The following is a 13,053-nucleotide window of genomic DNA, read 5'->3' on the forward strand; positions in this document are numbered from 1 at the left end:
ATTATATTTTTTTATTATAAGTAACAATCAACTATCATAGAATCGACTCCTCTCATGAATGTGAAATGATCATAGCTTTAATTTGATGCAGCAGCAAAAGCCTTTGGCAGTGATGTTATAGAAGAAGAGCTTATAGAAGTTAATGGATGGAGAGAATCAGAAAAAGAATTATATGGACCAATTGAAGGATTTATTGAACATATAAAAGAATTAGAGGAAGAAATTAAAGAAAATGAAAGACTAAGATATAGATTATTAACTTACTTATTTACATACAAAATGAATGACAATTACGAAGCTTCAACCAGTAAAATAAATAGGACAGAATGTAAGATGTTGATACTAGATTTGTGGTGTGCTGGTTGCATCTATCTGATATGATCTTCATGGATTAAGGGTAACCACGTCTTTAAGTGCAAGAATAATCTGAGAAAATTGAGGAGAGACACCTATTCCGCCAATACACGTTAGAATTCAAGATCTTTCAATCTAGAATTAGAGAAGGAATTCTCCTTTTGTAATGCCTCAATTGCAAACTCTTAAGCTCAAAAACACCAGATAAGCACAAATATCCAGCAAGGACATAGCACAAATAAAACAAAAGAGATAGAGAAAAACTTCTCTTAATGGAGAAATCAGAGTTGAGGTGTAAGAATCCACTCTAATCCAAGTATGTAAGCTGAGTAGATAAATTCTTTTGAAGAAAAATAATCTAATCTAAGCTAGAAAGCTATCTGAAAAATTAGGAAAAAGTTCTCTGCTCTCCCCTCCAAATTTAGATTTGAACAAAATAAACAACAGCTCAATACGCAAGATTGGGACCGTTAGCACGGGCGTGTGGGTGCCCGTGTGTACATACAGGCTATCTCACACCTGTGCAATGTATGTACCCAAGAACGGCCCCCTACACGGGAATGTCGATGCCCATGTGATGTCATCAAATAGAGACATCACTTAACTTGGCTCTTGAACACGATCCTGGCTTCTTCTTGATTATCTCATGATGCTCTCAATCATCTCAAAAAGAGCTCCTTAGTGCTGCACATCATCCAAAAATCTCCCTTTTCTTCACTTCCCTTGCCATTGAAGATAAAAACACCTAAAAGAAGAGAAATAATACTAATAAACCTTATGCAATGCAATAAATGGTGCAAGCTAAGCACAAACTTGGTTAAGGAATGGGGTAAAATGTGTACAAAAATACACATATCATTATGCATCATGAAAATAGTAGAAATTGATATTTATCAAACACCGGAGGAGCCCCACGCGCAACCCTCGCCCCATGGATGTGCTTGTCCCTCTTTGCTTCCTTAAACAGAAGTGAGAAACCCTCCACACTTACTATGAACAAATACGGTGACAATGGGTCTTCTCGTAGAAGTAACCTGCCCTGCCGCAACAACCTTTTAATTTGATTAATTTGAGAGTAGTTATTTCTGCAAAACCACTAGGAATTTCTTTCAAAGCTATCTGAGAAAGGACTAACTTTTCAAGGACTGGAAAATGATTACTAGTGGCTTCCCAATATTGTAGAGAACTCTGATATATCACCAAGAACTTTAATCGACGAAATCCTCCATCTTTGGGTTTCCATTTTCGATCCTAAACGGGGCTCGTCTATCGAATGAGAGGTACTCAAGCTTAGACAACTTACCAAAAACATCCATATCCTTCCATTTTAAATTTGTTTCACGTAAACTTAACTCCTTAAGATTTGGCCAAAAATTCTCTAGGCTTAGCATCCCCATAGAATAAATAGTTTTAAACTCCGGAAGTACGAATAGTTTTTCCACTTTATATAAATAGACAAGACTTTCAAACCAATAGGGAGGTAATCAAAGTCACTTTTTGTGTACAGCGCAAAACATGTTTGCCGTTTCTTTACATTAAATGAAATGACACTGTTTTAATGCCTGGACCACAATACATCATGGACTACAGTCCACGGTATAATTTGCCAAAATTTTCACTTTGGTCTTTCTTTCTTTTCCTGTGAAACAACACTGGACCCCTTCCTTTTTTTTTTTTTTTCTTTCTTTCTCCACCACCAACTCCACTTTCTTTCTCTTATTTCTTTCCTTTCGTTGTCTTTTTCTTTTTGCTTTTACTTTATTCTTTTCCTAATTATTTCTCCTTTTGCCACCAACTTCTTTCCATTTCCCATCTCGTGTTTATTTTCAGTCTTTAAAATCTTTAATTTTTAATTAGTATTTGTAGGTATAGTCGTTGGTGAGAAGATTTGATCAACCACACAAATTATAAACCATTTATGATCGAGCAGGTGCATCTTGCAAGGAGACCTTAGAATTGGAAGTGTTATAGAAGTTAACGTTAGGTCAGGATTTACAGCAACTACAAGCAAGGAAAGATTAGAGCTCCTAGATGATAATGAACATATCTTTAGCATGATGATTGTTGGTGGCGATCACAGGCTAAAGGTATGAATCCGTAAACATGGTGAGTGAAAATTTTGATTTGGACTTTTGATATTCAAATAGACTAGACCACATGACTGAATAAAAAAAAAAAAAAAAGTCAATAGAAATTACTTATTATAGGATGTCATTTGGGAACTTTGGGGCAATAGAAACATTTTGTTTTATAACTTTGGTGTTCATTACTTTGACTTGTATAATGCTGCCTATAATATCAACCTAATATGGCTCATAGTTTGAGTACATAATAATAAAAATTAATATTAATATAATAATAATAATAAGTAACTGTTTCAATAAAACGGTAAACATAATAATAATAATGATGATGATGTGATGTTTTTTTTTTTTTTTGAAAGTTACTGACTCTATTACATTGTAGTATCTGTTCATATACTTTCTCAACCTACTGAAACACAAAGAACCAATAACACCTCCACTGAGGCTCAAACTTATAATCTTCCAAATGGAAGTCCAACCCGGATACCATTGGACCACATAGTCCTGGTGATGTGATGTTATTCAATAACTATTTTAATTAAACAGTAAACAAGGGTGTAGGGGGCCCTTAGGGAATAAAATGGTAAACATATAAAGAATAAAAGGAAGGGGAAAAACAGGCATACACACTACTAGTAGTGGAAATCGATGACAAGACCTCAAGAATAAATTACACTATTTAAGCACATCACTCCATTTCTCCATTTAAAGACATTGATTTTGCCTTTCTCCAACATTTTTGAGAAAGGTGGAGAAATGAAATGAAAATACGATTTGAAGAAAGAAATTTAGTAAACAACTTTTCATTTTTCATTTTTCATTTTTCTACCGCTTCATTTTTCTACTTTTTGGAACATCTTCTATTTCTCCATTTTGGTAAACAACCACTCAGAATAACCGCATTTATTCCCCACCATGTGTTTAACCCCCCCACCCCCCACCCCCCCCCCACCAAAAAAAAAAAAAAAAAAAAAAATCTAAACGAAAGGCTAAATTTTATTTTTAAAATTTTCAATTTTAATAATTTTTGGTATATATAGTATTTAAAATTTATTTTCAAATTTTTTATGTGGTTATTTAAATTTATTTTTATTTAAAATCAAAATTATAAATATAAAATTGAAATTATTAATTATATAAAAATTAATAAAATAATAGATGATGTATAAGAGTTTGAATGAGTATGGCCCAAAAATGAAGAAATGGGGGAAAGATTGGAGAGAAAATATGAGAATAGATTATAAGGTGACGGGGGAGTTGGGGCCACAATTTGGGGAGAAAAGGGAATAACATTGTGATGTTGTACTTTCATTATTCAAATAATGTATTTTCTATGAATACAATGTACATTTTTAATATAATAAAAATACATTATTTGTGTACTAAATGTACATTATTTAATAATACACAAAATAATGTAATTTCCATTAATTTAAGGTAAATTCTTAATATACTAAAAGAACATTATTTGATAGTATACAAAATAATGTAATTTTAATAATCAAATGATATACTTTTTATTTGAAAAAATTAGCTGTTTAGATTAACATGTAAAATGACTTAAGGGTATACATATATTTAATAATAATAATAATAATTGTTTAATATATATATATATATATATATATATATATATATATATATATATATATATATATATATATATATATATATATAATTAAGTCAATCCAATCATATTAACTACTTGGGGGTTTATTCACAAAAAGAGTATTCAAATCACACAACAAATTGAAGTGGGAAACTACCTTGCATTGTTTAGCAATCAGCAGTTAGCTATTCAATATTAGTATATATTTAATATTTTATACCCTAATTTTTATTTGCTCTCCCTTATATCCCGTATTTGGTTTCAACCATACCTATAAAATTATTTTATTGACAATTATAATCAATCTTGACTATATTATCTTGCATTTGTAAACTTAGAATTACATATTTAAACACGCAAATTCAACATTCAATTATCTATGCATGAACAATTCTAATATAATCTTGCCATGATATACTTTAAAGTGTTTATTTTGAAAAAAAAAAACATTGGGCATTATACCAATCGCGCAATGCGCGTAAAAAACTAGTATGTGTGTGTGTGTGTGTGTGTGTGTGTGTGTGTGTGTGTGTGTGTGTGTGACTATTAAAAATGTGACTGTGTTTAGTGGATTGGACGCCTCGGTGATCGTCCCCCAGATGTAGATACACACTGTATCGAACTGGGTAAACATCATATGTGTTGATTTATTTTCTGCTTTAATCTTCCGCTTTAAACTAATCTGCTTTCCAACTGAATGAATGGTTAATTAAGTCTCTGAGTCAGTCAGTTCAGTATTCCAGTTGCTAGAAAACTAAATCGATATTCTTATACTGAGGATATGCAAAATTACATGTGGTATCAGAGCTTTTAAGCCTACATAGTGACTTGATCCTTACGGGAAGAATTTTTTTTTTTTTTTTTTTTTGCATTTTTCTCTATTTAAGAAGCTGTTTACTTGGTTGTCTGTTGGCTGTTAGACTGCTCTTTGCGTGTGTGTTCTGGCTGGTTGTCTGTTTTGATTCAGGATGGATGCAAGTATGAAACCACCAGAATTGGATGGTCACAACTATTCATTCTGGAAGGCTCGAATGGAGATTTATCTTCAAGCACGAGGCACCAGAGTTTATCGTACTGTCCTCACTAGATGGAGTCCTCCGACAGTTCAGAATGCTGATGGATCTGCTGAGGTCAAACCAATGGAGACATGGACTGAAGATGAGATGTCGTCCTCTGATCTGAATAATAAAGCATTGAATTCTATTGTAGGATCTCTACATGAATCAGTCTTTACCTTGGTTACAGGGATAAAAGAGGCAAAACGTGTATGGGAAATTCTTGAAACTAGATTTGAGGGTACCAGTGATGTCAAACAGTCAAAGCTTCAGATGGTTCTATCAGAGTTCGAAGCCCTCAGGATGAGTGAAGAAGAAACTATCTCTAACTTCCATTGTCTTGTTTAGAATTTGATGAAAAGAGCTTCAGTACTTAGTGAACCATTTACTGATGAAAGAGTTGTCAAGAAGATCCTTCGCTCTCTGCCCAAACGATTCCGAATGAAAGTGACTGCAATTCAAGAAAACACAGGCTGTGAGAAGAAGAGTGTGGGAGAGCTTATGGGTAATCTACATACTTATGAACTTCAAGTGCTGGCTGATGACGATCTTGCAGTAAGCAGAAAAAGCAAATCAGTGGCTTTTGTTGCTGAAGCTGATAGAGAATCTGACACAGATGACATAGATGATGAAGCCTTAGCTTTGTTAACAAAAAATTTCAAGAAAATACTGAAAGGTTTCAATCGAAGATGTCAATGACAACCTAACAAGACACAGTACAAAAGTAGAAACTCTTCACATCAGAAATCAGAACCGTCCTCCTTCACAAAGAATAGTCAGTCCCAGACTAGGCGAATAGGGCAATTCAGAAGTACACCTACTGACACAGTTAGAACTCTAAATCGGTTAGTGCAGTGTCGAGAGTGTGAAGGGTTTGGACATATACAATCTGAATGTGCAACATATCTCATAAGGAAGAAATCTATGTTAGTGTCTACCCTAAGTGATGATGAAGAGGAAACAATAGATGACCCGTCTGATGAAAATGTTGGAAACTTCGTAGCCTTCTTCATAGCTACAGAGGATCACTCAGAAGAAGATGAAACTGATGGAGAATCGTACATATCATCAGATGATTTTGAAGAGAGACATGTTCAGCTAGAGATGACATTTGCTAAACTGGTTGGCAGTTGCGAACAACTGGTGAAAATCAACAAGAATCTGAATGAAGATCTGAAACACAAAGATGAACTATTGAAGAAACTAAACACTTAATTAGTCACAAAAAAAAAGATCTAATTGCTCAGATAAGATCTCGAGAGGGAAAGCTGATAAAAGAACTGGAGGATCTGAAGAAAACCATCAATACGCTGGATACCACATCTACCTTAGACAAAATTCTGGATTCTGGTCGAAATCCTAATGATAAAAAGGGACTTGGATTTGAATGAGGACAGTCCTCAATGTCAGCTCCTGTGTTTATCAAAGAAGGTACATCTGGTGGTGGCTCAGTTCTCTGTCATAAACTAGGTCAATCATCAAGTTCAACTCAGTTCACTCAGAAATGAAGCATGCACACTCTGATTACTGAAGTTGAATCTAGCAGAGTCAAATTTCAGTCTCAGCACTCAAAGTTCAAGCCTAAGTTTGTTAAAGTTAGACAGTACGTACCCATCTGTCACTACTGTCTAACAAAAGGGCACACCAGACCTGAATGCTACTTCTTCTACATAGATCAGAGTAAGGAGAAATATCCGAATAAGCTAAGTCTATTACTCCTTTCACGAGGCAGGTTTGGGTCAGGAAATCAGAAGTAATCTGCTATCCCACAATTGTTCTTACCGCCTCTATGACTGAAGCAAGATGGTACTTCGACAATGGCTGCTCCAGACATATGACTGGGAATGTCAAGTATCTCATGACCGTTCAACCTAGCAGTGGATCAGTGACGTATGGGGACGGACAAAAGGGAACGATAGTTGGTAAATGTACCTTAAATGTTCCAGGATTGCCATATCTGGACGAAGTTCTCTTAGTCAGTGGCGTGAAAGCAAATCTTATTAGCATCAGTCAGCTGTGTGATCAGAATTGGAATGTGTGTTTCAACTGAGACTGCTGCAGAGTCCGTGATAAGGCAGATCAAGTGGTAATGGAAGGAACTCGCTCTTCTGACAATTGCTATGTTTTAACAAATGAAACTACCTGTCTAATATCAAAAGCAGATGAACCAAAACTGTGGCATCGGCGTTTGGGACACATAAATTTTAGAGATATGGACAAAGTGATCAAACTTGAAGCTGTTCGAGGGATACCAAAGCTCAAAATAGAACAGGAAGGAGTTTGTGGTGCATATGCTATTGGAAAACAAATCAGGGCCCCTCACAAAGTAGTAAAGATGATTACTATTGAGAGATATCTAGAACTGGTTCATATAGACCTTATGGGACCAACTCAGATTGAAAGCATTGGAGGAAAGAAATACATATTTGTGTGTGTGTACGATTTCTCCCGGTTCAGTTGGGTATATTTTCTAAGAGAAAAGTCCAAGGCGTTTAATGCCTTCAAAACTCTGTGCATCAGAATACAAAAAGAAAAGGACGAGCCCATTGTAAAAATCCAAAGGTTGAGAAGTGATCATGGAAAAGAGTTTGAGAACTCCTTATACTCAGAATTCTGTTCAGAAAATGGGATAGCTCATGAATTCTCCGCTCCACGAACAGCACAACTTTCAAAATCAGAGAAGTCACCCAACTTCTTGCATCCTCTTCTGTCCACGTGTCTGAAACCAGCAATTCTATATCTCCAAGTCCTACAAAGAGCTCCCCTGTCAGAGAAAGGCGAAAGTCCAAAAGAAAAGGAGTTCCAGAAAGAGTTGATGTGGTTGCCAGTGATGCACCTACCGAATCCACTCAACCTGAAAAGAGAAGAAGGTCGGACGATTCTAAGAAGGCTGAAAGTGACCCACTGGTCAGACAAGTGTTTAAGACTCTGAGGTCGTCTGTTAAAAATAAGGCTCCTACAGTTGTTCCTTCCACAACAACCAGAAAGATGAAAGTTACTACAAGGCGAAGGAGTGTTACTCCTGATGTACAGAATGTTTCTGACAGTCCTGATACCTCTATTTACAAGCCACAGTTTGTCTCTGCAACTGCTCAAGACAAGTGGTCTACAATGGTGAGACGAGAGCTAATAGTCCAGAGATCTGTTGATGAGGATCAATTGAATTCAGTCTATGATATTTTGCCTCTGTTGAGTGAGGGTGGCCTGCTGAAGACAGTAACATCCATTTGCCCTTTCTCAAAGTTGCTAACCTACGAGTTCTACTGCAACCTGAATGAGGAGATTGATAACCTTACTAGTACAAGGTGCCAACAAATTTTTATTAGGGGACAGTGGTATGTGTTCGGACCAGACATGATCAATGAGTACTATGGGTTGAAGACGGTTGAGGAAGAAGAAATTTCTGACTGGGATTTGGTTGCAAAGACACTCACTGGCGAACTGACTCCAGTTTGGCCAACAGATGATACTGATACCTTGTCAAGCTCAGAATTTACCTCCAAGTTTGTTATTTTGAACCGCATTGCTTTGCACAACTGATTTCCATCAGCACACTTTCATATTGTTGGAAAGCAACTAGCTGCTCTTCTGTTTAGAATCGACACCAAGATGACAGTTGATCTGGGGAGATGGATCTTCTATCATATTCTCACCATGATACATCCCAGGGAACAGAAGGTAAGACTTCCGTATCCTAATCTCATCTTTGGAATATTAACTTCACAAGGCCTGGTTCCAATGCAAAGTGAGATCATTACTCCGTCTCTGCTGTATACGATCGATGCAAATGACACTATTTACAAATATTTTACCTTGATTTTCTACGTAGTTTCCTTTTTTTCTCATCTCATTCCTAACTTATTTGTCGCTATAGATAAAGCTTTTTTAATTAATGAAACCAAGATATCTACTAGAACAGGTATTATCATTAGGCTGAATAAAGCTTAAAGCCTAAATTGGTCCACCATATAAACTAAACATCATTCTAAGGCATGATTTTATAATAATTCTAATAAGAGAATCAGCAAAAATATTACAAATGCAATTGGCCGGGGGTGGGATTTTTAGTCCCAATAAATATTCAAAATGACGTTTCAATACAGTGGACTTCTGGTCCTAAAAATAAATCCTTTTATGTTTAAATGGGTCATTTATCTTTCTCGATATATTGGACAGCAATTAATATACCAAAAGAACGAAGTATATATATATATATATATATATAAAAGGTATTTAGGACATTTTACATACCATCTCTAGTCATGTACATATTTTGTCATGTTTCAGGCATGTGATAATACATCTTTTAATTTTTTAGAAGGAAAATACTTAAATAATTATTGACTATAGAAGAAACATATTATTTTTACACTCTTCACGTTGCGATTTTTGCTTATAGCATTTCGAGAATTTAAATCCATCTAGGATTTTTTTAAAACAAGTATATATAGGCAACCCATATAAATATGTGGTGACTGTGTTATTAGCTACATATCTAATTATATTATTTGTTGCTAGTTTATTAAACAGCGCAACATAATATCATGGAAGGATATTATTTTATTATGATCATTATTGGGTCTCTATGTAAAACCCTATCAACTCGCTTTATGTTTCACCACATGTCTTTTCATGACATCTTTGGTGTATCTACTTCTTTTAGCAAGTTGAATTGTATGTCTTCATTACTTTTTCTTTTTCATCAAATAGTTTGCACGCTTCAGGCGTTATATTACTGTTGTAGCTTTTGGATCTAGATTTAAACAATATGAACAATTATAGATGCAAAATATGTTGTCAACAACTGTAATAGATTTATTTATAAATATCTTCCATGGCAATATCAACCAAATATATGTCATTTCCCAAAAAAAAATTATTTGAATTTGGTTGTTCCACTGCCCGAATATTATTTTGTGCACCTATAGTTTTATTGAGGGTTTTTGCCTTCGAGGCGAGAAAAAAAAATATTTAGGATAAAAATTTTATTTTTTAGGAGTGACGGAATTTCTATATTAGATATAGTTTTTGAAAATCCTTAAACTGATAAATTCCCTATGCTTATGGCATAAAGGAAAAACGGTAGAGATATTAGTCCTAGTTGAGATTTTAACTCTTAATATATATGAAATGGACTTTTAGTCACTCCTTGATGTTTTTAGCAGATTGTTTGTTATTTCTAAACTTCTAGTTTAGTATAAATTATTACATGGGTTTGAAGATCTTGAAATTTTCTCGGCATTCTATTAACACTACAAGAAAATTGATCATTAGTGAGAGGTAAAACCGTCACTAAAAAATCAAAAATCATCATAAAAGACTTTTAATGACAGAAAATTTACCGTCACCACCCGTCGTTATTTCTTCCGAGGTTAAAAACAAATAGTGACGGGATATGAGACCATCAATAATAAACATATAGTGATAGTGTATTTACCGTCACTAAAACGTTCTTTTTGTGATGGAAAATCCCGTCATTAATATTACTATTTATTCCTCATTATATTAGATTTTGCCCGTCACTAAAAATAATAATTTAGTGTCAAATATTATTTTTATAATATTGTATATATTGTTACTTTTAATTAAATATTAATTTTTGTAATACATTTTTTTCTCACTAATCGATATTATGTTATGTTGTAACTACAAATATTGTATTGGTAAAAATTATAATGCAATTAAAATAAACTCAATCAATATATTAAAAGACTTTATCATCACTACCAAAATGAAATGTTTCATACAAGTTTGTAAAGACTAATATAAAAACAAAGAAACTAATTATAACAAATAGTCATAGTAATGTATCTACGGGTTATTTTGCCTCAAGTCTTTTGCATTTGAACTAATTTTACCTCAAGTCTTGCAAGAACAGTGGTGCAGTCAAACAGTCAAACCCCTGCTTATCAATTATCGTATCACTTCCAGCTTCAAAATCACAAGCCTCTGTCTTTCAACTGCCAATAAAACCCCAATATGTTTTAGTATAATCTTAAGACATTGAACAGATTAAGTGGAAGGTAAAAATCTCTGGAAGACATTGAGCTTATTAAAGTCTCCAAATCCCTAGAAAAAGAAATAATGTGACATGTCACATGTTTAGAGACTGAGATATCCACTATGTTTTTTTTTTTCTTTTGAAATCCACTATGTTTAGTAGAACAAAAACAGTCATAATATTCTTCTATCTAACAAAGTATAAACAGTTCATGATATGATATGGCAAGTGTTTTTTTTATACATATTAATACTCAACATACTCAAGAACATTTCAAGAAAAGTGAGATAGAAAGAAAGAAATAGGCCAGGCAAGGCATCTAATACAAGTGAAATTTATCAGTAAACTCACCACTTCAGCAAGACTTGCACCTTCATGAAGTCCTATGCTCTTGATCTCATGCTGGGCCGCTTTAGCAAAAGGAAAAACAGCTGGATCAAGGTCCTGCCTCTCTTCTGTGATAAGACCCTGCATCAGCACCCATAGTCTCTCAAATAAACAGAAGAAAAAACAAATATCAAAAAAAAAAATGGGCAAGCATGACAAAAATGGCATACTGTCACATTCATTTTTTTATTTGCTGTCTTTGACTTTTTACTAATCTCTGATTACTTATATAATTATGTTTTACATTATGACAAAATGAAGAATATTACCTTTTGGAAGTTTAAGAAATTTCATATAGTATTCATAGTATGCAAAGAGCTCAAAGCATCAATACATTTACAGATATAGAACACATGCTATATAAGTAGATTATTACGTTCTTATCCAAAACAAAAAAGTGGGGATTCGCTGATGGCCCTGACATTCTCGAAACAGCCTGCACATGATTGCCATCACATGATCAATCGAAAAAGTCTGGTGTCTTTTAGGATTGCCATCACATGATCATTTCTGATATTCGTATGTTAGTGTCGCCTCGCATAATTTGTCATATTGACAGAAGAGGCCAAAAATCCTGCAGTAGGATTTCTAAAAAAAATATCGCATATGGACATACAAAAAATTATGGCAAAACTACAAGCTATAATAACCACTTACAGGCCGTTTGGTTGAAGGGAATTTAAATTCTCTTCCCACCTAATTTCAAAGGCTATAAAATTTCCTTGTTTGGTTGAAAGAAATTGCAATTCCATGAAATTACACTTCCCCCATTTTCATGGAATTAAAATCCCATGTCCCCCCCTCCCCGGGATTTTAATTCCTGGGATTTTAGGAAGAAAAAAAAATAGTGATGAGTCAAAATTACTCCTCTCTTTATTTAACTTAAAATTAATGTCTGCCAACAACAATGAACATTTTGGACTTTGTACTACTTATTCCCTTTCAATTCCCATGTATACCAAACATTGGAATTGAAATTCCCAGTAATTCTATTCCTGTAAACCAAACACTGAAATTTAAATTCTCACTTTATTCCCAGTAATTCATCTTCCATGGAATTGCAATTCATTTCCCACGTAATTCCTTCTCTCCAACCAAACGCCCTGTTAATGTTAAAGTACAATAGGGGAGATTAAAACATTTGCAAAAGTTGCATGTCCTTGATATATTACCATAATTTAGATAGCACATTATTACCATTAAAAAATAGTAAGTTTATGGTAATAATTATCTAAAAGTAACGGAAAATATGTATTAGGCAGTTAGTATCACCATCAAATGCAAGTTCAACAAATAGCAAATGTTCAAAATCATAATAATAAAATGAATACCTGCCAATGTGCCTTCGATATGTTGTGTTTGTAGCTCGTACCATTACCATGCAAATTAGTTGTGCTACCACAATGCAAGGCAATAGGTAAAGTCTCACGATTACCAACAACAAACGAATCATTAGCCAAGGCAACATTATTAGAATTACCACTTTTTGTAATTATCCATACCACTTCTTTGTTAATCATACACCCTTAGCCCACTACAAACTTAATAAAGACCTATTTGATC

General features: G+C 34.1%; 2 long non-coding RNA genes across 4 annotated transcripts in view; both read right to left on the minus strand.

The window, feature by feature from the left end:
* Positions 1 to 584: 584 nt before the first annotated feature.
* Positions 585 to 13,053, minus strand: part of LOC109177100 — a 52,018-nt gene continuing 39,549 nt past the window's right edge. For 2 of the 3 annotated variants that reach the window (XR_002053520.1, XR_002053522.1), the window contains exon 3: positions 585 to 1,099. This is a non-coding gene — a long non-coding RNA (uncharacterized LOC109177100). Of the gene's footprint in view, positions 1,100 to 1,657; positions 1,802 to 13,053 lie in introns of those variants that run through there. The other variant, XR_002053521.1, reaches the window with a different exon arrangement.
* Positions 10,805 to 11,931, minus strand: LOC109177112. The gene is made up of 3 exons (XR_002053524.1): positions 11,867 to 11,931; positions 11,455 to 11,571; positions 10,805 to 11,062 (listed from the first exon to the last, which is right to left on the minus strand). It is a non-coding gene; the product is annotated as an uncharacterized LOC109177112 (long non-coding RNA).

Source organism: Ipomoea nil, unplaced genomic scaffold, assembly GCF_001879475.1.
Source record: "Ipomoea nil cultivar Tokyo-kokei standard unplaced genomic scaffold, Asagao_1.1 scaffold0176, whole genome shotgun sequence".
Lineage (NCBI taxonomy): Eukaryota > Viridiplantae > Streptophyta > Magnoliopsida > Solanales > Convolvulaceae > Ipomoea > Ipomoea nil.